This window comes from Athene cunicularia (assembly GCF_003259725.1).
Source record: "Athene cunicularia isolate RWA chromosome 1 unlocalized genomic scaffold, athCun1 chr1_part2, whole genome shotgun sequence".
In the NCBI taxonomy this organism is placed as follows: domain Eukaryota; kingdom Metazoa; phylum Chordata; class Aves; order Strigiformes; family Strigidae; genus Athene; species Athene cunicularia.
In genome coordinates, this window is record NW_020799092.1 from 18,120,216 (window position 1) to 18,129,966 (window position 9,751).

The following is a 9,751-nucleotide window of genomic DNA, read 5'->3' on the forward strand; positions in this document are numbered from 1 at the left end:
CTCATTTGAGAGAAATATGGCATTTTTTTCATAATAAAATTTGTATGAATGACTATGCCAATGCAAATATCAACATTACAGAGAGAGAAGTACAAAGGAGAACAGCCCAAGGTGGGGATTGGAGGGGTGTTTGCCGATAGCTTTACACCGTTGCAATTCATTCCAACGCGCTGATGTGTGTATCACAAGGAAGTTTACATTTCTGGTCCTGCTCTGCAGATAAAATGAGTTTTTTGAGGCTCTGGAGTGCAGCTATCGTTCTCTCTCTTTCCATAAGAACAAAAGTAAAACTAGGAAAACAGACAGTGATTTATGCAGAGAGATTTGCAGAGCTGTGTTTCAATTTAAGTACCTTCCCATCCCCAAAGTAAATCATAGCATATTCCTTCTCACACAATTTTTTTTGTAGGTTTTTTTTTGTGGCATGTTCCTCAGGAAGAAAAAAAGTACCTCTTTGATTTGATAGAACTTCCCCACCTATGAATTATATATAAGCAAAATTGTACTTTCTCCTTCTTCAGAAGAATTTTCTGCTAATGGAAAAGTCAGTTTTCTTTTGTAAAGTTAAGTACCTCCATTGTAAGAAAGGGTTACACTGGACCTCAAGGGCACATAAGGCAAGTGGCTCCTCTTCACCTCTCAATACGCTAATTAAAGGTAAGGCTGGAACTGTTTTCTTAAATGCTATTGTAGCATAATTACATCAGATATTCTACCCACAGTTTATGACTGCTCTGTGCATTGGCCCTGTAATAAACTCCCTTTAAGCAGTTCCTATGGTTTCTGAACAGCTGCTGAACACAGAGCACATGGATTTTTAATAACTGTGGGACTTCAGGTACTACAGTTTCAGTGAGCCACCTTTGCTAACATCTGATGTACTGTGCTATGAAAACTTTACGCTAAAATTTTAAAGTGTCAGTCATTGGACTAATATCTTTATTTTTTAGGAACAGTTGATGGATAATTGTGTTAATTTGAATTGCGACATCATTTCATAACCTTGCATGCATCGATCTTCAAAATGTAGTAATGTAACAGTTTTCCCATGAATTTTTGTAGACAGGTTTAAAACAGCCATTATCATAATAGTGCCTGGTGCCCCCATTTTTCCATCCACCTCTTTTAGCTTCTGGTGAATCTCCTAGATTTGTATTGTCTATTCTGGAAGATGTTGTAAGGAAGATGGACAGGGCAAGAGAGATTTTAGACACAGTTGTGAGCTAGAACGTTCTCTGGTGAAAGATCATCTTCTGGTTGATACAGCTGCATTGCTGACTCTCAGGGGTTCAGAAGCTTAGAAATGTGATATGTTTGCTTGCGAATGCTTTTGATTGCCTCTCAACCTACCTTTAAACACATTTAGAGGGCTAATCATCTTCCCAGTGATGGTCTGACAGCATGGTTACTTTTAAACACTTGGCTAAACCTTCAGTAATTTTGTCTTCAATTGGTCTGTTTATAATGGCTTGTATTTGATATATGTTATTTTTATGTACTATAATTTCTTCACTTATGACTTGTATTTCCGAAATCTGGACTACCTGACGACATATCGGGCTTAAAGCTACAATCCCAAGAGTTTCCCAGTGGCACACTAATCTAAAAATCAGCCAGCCAACAGATAACACATGCACCCGCAGCTCGAAAGCAGGAACCTGGAAACTCGGTTCTGGTGCAGTACACGAGTAGCACCAGACTGTGGGGCTGTTGGCTGTCCCAGAGATCTCGCAGACTGCAGAGAGGAGGATAAATCCTCATTTTCTACCTCAGGACTGGGTTTATTTTCAGATACTAACAGTATAGTATGAACAGGATATATGACAAACAGCCTATTTTATAAGAATAAGCCAGCTTAATGGTACGTGCAAGAGTTTGTATTGTGTACACTTAGCTTTGTTACATAAATGTGTTTCAAGCGGCTTTGCTTCTGAAAATAAAAATAATTTTGGGCCGAAAATTCACAGTATAGTAGTGATGCTGCTATTTGTCCTTGGAACACGTCTAGTTCTATTCCATTGAAGCTTTAGCTACTTGGTGCAGGTGTAAATGTCATGTTTATTGTGCAAGGCTTTTGTTCTTGGTTGCATACCCTCAAAAGGGTATTGTATTCACACAGTCCCATCATCTTCCACATTGCTTCCTCCATCTTTCAGAAACATCCTAAGAAGTTCTCTTATAGACTCCTCTTTCCTCTACACAACATGTGTCTCCACTACTTCATTCTTGTAAGGACTGGGTCATGCATTCTTCTATGAGGTCCGATCCAAAACTCACAAGGATTAGTATGGGAGGGAATCTTTCCATTGCTTTTTAGGCTGCAGGTCTCATTCCTGGCAGCAGCTTCCCTGATTCAGTGTTTCAAGAGGCTCACCTTTTGCTAGAAGAACAATGCACAGCCCTGTCAGCTCACATGCACATGTGCCCCTAAAACTTGTGTCTTTGCTGGAACTAAGCCTCTGAAGCACGTCTCTCTTCCAGGACTTCTTAACAGGGTTAATGGCTCCTTTAATGCTGCAGTGGTCCTCAAATGAGCAGCAAGTGAGCCATATCCTGAGCAGCAGTTTGATTCACACATGGAGAAGCTGTGTGAATGGTAGTATATATGCTGTGGACAGCTCTACAGAATGACCTTAACAAGTGGTTCGGCATGGTTTTGTCCAAGTGTCTTGCCAACATCATTTTTATACCTGTGAAAATATCTTAGCCCACCAAGTCACTCCTTTAAAGGACAGGGAAGGTGTCATGGTTATGACAGGGGAACAAACCAAATCCATTGATTTCAGCTAAATTTTTATGTTCCTGCTTCTCTTCATTTAGAATAGAAATTCAAGGTGAAGCTTGTGCAAGGCAGAGGGGGAAAGCATGGGAACCAAACAAAACAAAAACCAGTTTATTAAAACATGCAAATAGAGAGAGCCAAAGTCTAGAAGCCTTTTGTTGTCTCACAACAGTTTTGCCTGTGTTTGTCACCACATTATCCACTGTCTACATTATCTACTGTCCTAATGTACTGAATCTGAATATGCCTGTTAATTCCTCCTTTAAACCTTCCACTTTCTGATGGGAGTGACATCCCTGTTGACAGCTAGTGAATAGAAATTCTATTTTCTTTGTGAGTTCCCACCAAACCACTTATATTTGTATCACAAATATTTGCTTAACATGCATGCATTTAAATTAGTAGTTCCAAGAGTTCAGAAAGTTCTTTTAAAAACTCATTACTTTTTTTCAGAGTTTCTTATGATTAAAAAAGTGTAATTTGTCAGGAACCAGAACAGTTATTGAACCCTACGTCATGTCATTTTGTATTGCAATCAGCAACAATACAGAATTTGGCCTTATTGTACAGTGTTTCATCCTGTGTTAGACAAAATATGAAATTCCCTTGATAAGGACTTACCTTTGCTCAGTCTCCACCGGCTGTATGAAGACTTATTTTTATGACAACATGAATACTTATGAATGATAACTCTATCTCTGCATATAGTAGTTCAAATCTTTGCTGTATTATGGCTAGATTGTAGGTATTTTTATAGCATCAAAATATTTTGGAACACAGGACAGAAGGGATCAAATAGATCATCAGCTCTGGCCACTCACAATCACAAGCAACCCATTTTTTAGGTATCCAATTCAGAAAAGGCCACAGAATAATCAAGAGACACCCTAAGCCCCAGAGAGCTCTCCAGCACTTTGCAACAAATTTAAGACCTGTAGCCACTGAACACACCAAGGAAAAAGCAGGATCATCACCACTGTAGGAGAGGGCAATAGATTTCAGAAGGGGTTGGTATGTTTCTCAGACATTCTGCCCAAAGCCTTTGAAGACAGCAGTCAGCTACATATGAGAAACATCTCAAGCAAATATAAAACATCTTTAAAATGCCTTTGTAAGAAATCAGGAAAACAGCTGCTAGACCCTACTTTCCATTGAAGCTTCCTAGTTTCAGCAAAAACTTTCTAAAAAATTTTGTGATTTTTTTTCATCTGTGAGATCATTTACTTCTCTGTGTGTTCATCAGCTAAATTCACAATTGTTCACGTGGTGTGTCACACATCACCTGAATGTCACAGGGAAATGATCTGGAGATCAGGAGCAGCTACTTATGGTGATGGGGGAATAATCAGAAGGAGCAAAGGATCTCATCAAAAACAAGCAACAATGGGCTTTCAAAAGCTTCTTGCAATTATATACTAACGTGTATAACACATTCATACTACCTTAAACAGCTATCTAGAATCCCGACTAAAGTAGATGCTTGGTAAAGGGAGCCCTAAGTGTGTATAGTTTAACAGGAAATGAAGCAGCAAAATGGAAATGTATTCAGAGATATTATTCAGATAAAGGGCATTTTGCAGATAAGTATTTCCAGTAGGACCAAAGAAAATATGCTCTATAACTCAGTTAACTGCTGGTGCAGACAAAAGTGTAATTTCAGAGAAGTCTGCTGCATCTTCTGTTCTTTTGTCAGATAACCCATGAGAGAGGTTTTTCACCCAGGTACCCATTTCAGATGGCAAAATTATCTGGGCAAGGCAAATGTACTACATTGACATAGAACAAGCACGTTTACCAGCTGAACTGCTTTTAGTCTTGTACCCCCTCTTGCCGCACAAGGGCTATCTACCTATGCGGTACCTCATAATTTCTGTATAAAAATACATACTGTGTATTTTGTTGTGTAATGATTGTATTTACTTCTTCTTCAAAAAATACTTAATATAAAGCTAGTCTGTCTGTTGAGATGTACGGTGTGGAAATACTGCTTTTTTTCTGAGAGAATGGTGCTACTATATGTTAGCAAGTTTCAAGTTCTATTAAAAAAAAGAGGAATTTATTTGTAATAAACATTATGCTGAGTCATACAAGTCTTCTAAAAGTAGATTTACAATTGTTTTCTATTATTCTCGTGGGAATTCATACTTGCAACAGAGGTGATTTTAATCAAAACTGATGACTTTTTTTCCATTTATTTTCCTTTCATTTGGTACCTCTCAGTTCCCAAGTTATTAGTGGTCTATGTCATCTTCACAAGCAAATATTTTTTTCATCAGTTTTTGTAGTATGAAATAGCAAAGAGAGAACTCTAAAAGGCCACTTGTGGGATTTAGTACCACTGATGCTTAATATTTAACTGTAGGCAAATAGTACTGAGCAAGAGACAATCTGATTACTTTGAAATGATGCACAGAGGAAGAGGTAGACATGTTCTTTTCCTGCGTTTTAATTTTGCTTATAAAAAAACCCCTGTTGTCTCTCTCCATCAGTATATAAATGGATTATTTTTGTACTACACATATCAAGATCTTCTTCATGTCCTGTTTGTATTAGAAGACCATGGCCAGATGGAAAATGAATGAAACCATGAAATGATGAGAGCAGATGTGCCAAACCTCTGGCTTAGCCACAGGCACATCTCATGCTCTTATAACTAGCTAGAGTCTGAATGAAGACAGAGGCTGTTTAGTAATCCTAATTCCTCATATGGTGCTGCTGAGGCCAACATTGCTTGGAAAATTAGTTGCAAGCTCAGCCCAGACACTTTCCCAAATGGAGAACTAGCAATATCTTTGTCATCTCTGACCTGTAAGCACTCCCAGAGATCCCCCTTCCTACAACTTTCTCTGTGCTTGGTGCCTGTAATTGATCTGAGATTTTGTTATTTTGGTAATTTTTAAAATAAAAAAAAAAAAAACCCTGAGAACCTGAGGATTGCAGGGAAGGAATTTTTACTTAGTTACATTTTTGTTAATGTTATTTAAAAATAATACATCTATTTTAGTCAAAAGTCTTAAAAATATTTTGGAAAAAAAAATGTTATTGCTGTTAAAGTGTCTTCTGGTAAGGATCAAGAAATCCCTTTAGAAGTCCTTATTTTTTTAAAAAAAAGGAAGGTGTGACTATATTCTAAAGTAGGAGACTGGTGAAAACACAGCAGTCCTGTCTGCGAACACAGCAAAAACTCCTTTAAAGGATATTAAGATTACAAATAAAGTAAATCGACAGTTAATTCCAACATGGCAAAATTTAATTTGACTGGTACAACTTTAATTTGCCCACACCTTGTACACATGGTACTATTCTGACATGATCATCAGCTATTTCTGCTACAAGATCTTTCCTTCATTCAGTGCTTGTATGGGATCGTGCTTTTACTGACTAATTAGCCGCTGGGATTTCAATACTGATTGCATCCCCCAGCCTTATTTACTACATGGTCATATGTTACTTTCAGGAGAGAATTGCTAACCACTTTATAGACTTTTTATGCTCCCTCCATTACTGCATATGAATACTATAGAAGCATTAAGACATTGATATTCAGAAGAGCATTGTGATGTGAAGATAATTTTATTACCCTTGTTTTACGGATGAAGGCACAAAGAAATTAAATTAGAGAATGCCCACTAATTTTGTGTATTTGATATAAGATACCTAAGAACTCATGTTTTAGAGAGTTCAGCATTTGAGGGCAGTTTGTGGGCTCAGACCAGTGCTCAGTGACTACACTTGCAGCTGGTACTGCTCAGCATTTCTGCAAATCTGATACTGGGGTCTCAAGTCAGAAATCCCAGAAATGAGGAACATACAGTAAGTGACCACCTGTGAAAGTTTGTTCAAAGGGACTTGCCTAGCATCATTTGGGAACTCTGTGGTAGAGACAGGGTCAGAACCCACTTCTCCAGGGTAACATTCAGCTGCTTTAATTTTGAGAGCATCCTCTCTCTTCCTTATTCACTAGACAATTTATAACTTCTGCAACAGATGCAGCAGGGTTTCTGCAAATGACAGTCATTTAATGACCAGTCTCAGTTCATCATTAGAGCAAGATTTATTCCATGTGCAGAAAAAAAGTAGGGTCCTTTAGAGGAAAATGTTAAAATATACACCTGGGAAGGAATGATGGGAGATGATTACATTTGGTTTGGTATTTTTTGTCTTTGGAGTGCTTCTGCATTCTCCTGAAAGAGGCTTCCTCATGCTCAGCTTTCAGATTCCTCAGTTAACAAAAAAAAAAAAAAAAAAAAAAAAAAAAAATTGGAAAAAGCCTGGCATAAAAAAATTCTTAAAAGTCTCTTCAATCTGCCACGTGCATTTCCACCATTTGAGTTAACAACTGCTCAGCTGATGGCAATAGCATGTTGCTCTCTTCCTACTTCACCAGAGAATCTCATGGATATTTGCTGCAGTGGGGAAGCATTAAGAGTCCAGGTGAAATCGTGGGCTCCATTGTAGTCTTGAGAGTGGGAAGAGGACACTGGTCCTTCCACCTGCATTCCTCAAGCTTGCCCCCTTCCTTTCCTCATCTTTCAAAAGCCAGCCTTCCCTCTTCACTATCTTTGATTTCTATTCTTCTTGCCCCCCTCAATCTAAGACATGTTGTCCCAGGCATCTCATCCCTAATCCTACTCTATTCATCCAGATGCCAGAAAATTAGTCCAGATTCTCTTATGAATCTCAGCCTTCCTTTTATCTTCTTGACAAATAGGTTCAAATTCACTCTTCTCAAATCCTGGTCAAAAGTCTTTCTGGCGCCTTTCCCCACCACTCCACTGAGCACACTGGGGTTCAGAGCCAATGTCTGTGCAACTACCTTCCATCTCCAAAGACCTCCAGCTCCCAGTCACTCCCCAGCATTTTCTGCTCCTCTAATTACCAGTTGCAGTTTCCTTCTTACACCTGACATGGAGTGCTGTGTAGCAGTCTCTGGTGCTGCTTCCTCACAAATTCAGCCCTTGTGCCCATATTCCAGTCAGGCAGCTGCTCGTCCCAGGAAGCTTCAGCGCTGTCCAGGTTGCAGTAAAAGAAAAAGTTGATCTGAAAGAGCAGGTAAAAGACAGTTCTTGCACTGCTAGTGCTCAACTATATCCTGGTACAAAGCTTCAGTTGCAGAGCAAGTCCTGATTTGCCCCTGCAGTACTTGTGCCCAGCGTGTGCTGGTGGAAGAGTGCATGCACAGCCCCTGCCTGGGAAGAATCTGAGAAGGAACATAGCACATGCCCTTGCTCAGGGTCCTCCAGCTTCAGTTGCTGAGGTATAAAAATTAATTGAGCATGGGTGAAGAATTGCAGTGGCTTGCAATGTTGTCTAAATTCAGATGAGTTTTTAATGGAACAGATAAAAACATGTCCCCAACACAAACTGTACCACACCTGTGAGATTTTCTGTGTCTGATCAATAGCATAATTAAGCAGTCCTAAAGAAGATGGTTTTTAAGGACAAAGCAGTTCTGCTTGCCATGCATTTCAGCTAACACTGTTGAACAAAAATTGAACAGGAGGCACGTAGTAGCATCAAAACATAACATCTACTCAGTTATTTCTCTCATGATTTGGATTTATTACCTTTCACAACATATATTTAGAATCAGCCTTGAAAGGGGGCAAGAGTTACAGGTCATGCCCCATGTTGTTTTAACTCCCTGGCATGGGATGGAGTAAAGTTTGATCTTTTAGGCTCTGTGTGTAAAATATGTTATGTTTCTGTTGTACTTAATTTAACTAAGTAGGCTCTATATTCCCTGAATCTAAAAGCTGTTCAAGCCTCCAACATATATTTTGGCCAGGTAACATTCAGAGCTTAGCTTAAAATAAGAAAAGGAGGGCAGATACAGGTCAAAAATGCTATTCACTTTGAAGATTGATGTGGAATGTTTTTCATTTTCACTGAGGCATCATCTTAATGATGTAACTTGAAAGCTGCCTTCTCTAGAATCCTATTTATATTTGTATCTGTAAGGTGTTTGACATGTTTTTTGAGAGCTATAATACAAGGCATACAGTAATCAGGAGCTCAACTTGTCTGAGGATGTTAAGCACATACTTAATTTTAAGTTAAAATGTGTTTCTGATTAAGCATGCATATAAGACCATATCTGAATGTTTTCTAGAATTGGGTCCCTAGCTCTGAATATCTTTGATCTTGATAGAAGTGACTTCAAATTAAACCCCTCATATCTTTATTCTAGATTCTTGTATGTGACTGAATTAAGCAGTTAGCTGGCCAACAGCTTAATAACAATTTCATAAAACAGGCAACTAGAAGCCTTAGCTTATATACTCATGATTCCACTTCTCAATTCACTTTGTATTTTTACATGTTTCTTTCATACCTACCTTTATCAGATACATCCTAGAAAACTTGAGTGAGCTAGACTCACTGAATTGTGCTGTAGGTGTAGGTTGGGGAAATTCCGTGGAAGACATTTACAGGACGTATGTAAAACTAAGGTGTGGCATAGTTGTCTGGTCTCTTGCTTCTTTGTTGAATTCAATGATAATTCAAAATGCAGGCATCTAACCTTCTTCTGCTGTAGGTATCTTTCAAATGAATTATATTTTAATGTATTTTTTTCATTCTGGGGGCTTCTGTGGCTGATGAGTGGAAGTGGGAATGGCAACATGACCAAAAAAACATTCCTGATTTTTTATCTTAACTGATAACTTTTCCCCTTATATTTCACTTTTCTAGTCATTTAACCAATTTAATGTTGGAAAAAAACCCTCACAGTCAAGCTAGTTGTTAGATTTTACCATTTCTTTTACCTCAAAAACAAATTGAAGAGTGCGGTCAAATAGAAGCCATAACAAAAAGACAGTTTCATTTAAAATTTAAAATGAAAAGACACTCAGCTTTAGAAAATTCTCTTTCAAAAAAGATTCCAAGCCAGAAAACAATTTTACCGTCATGCCTCCTACCCTACCATCAAGATACAGGATTTCTTTAACATCAGTTTGTAAAAATCCC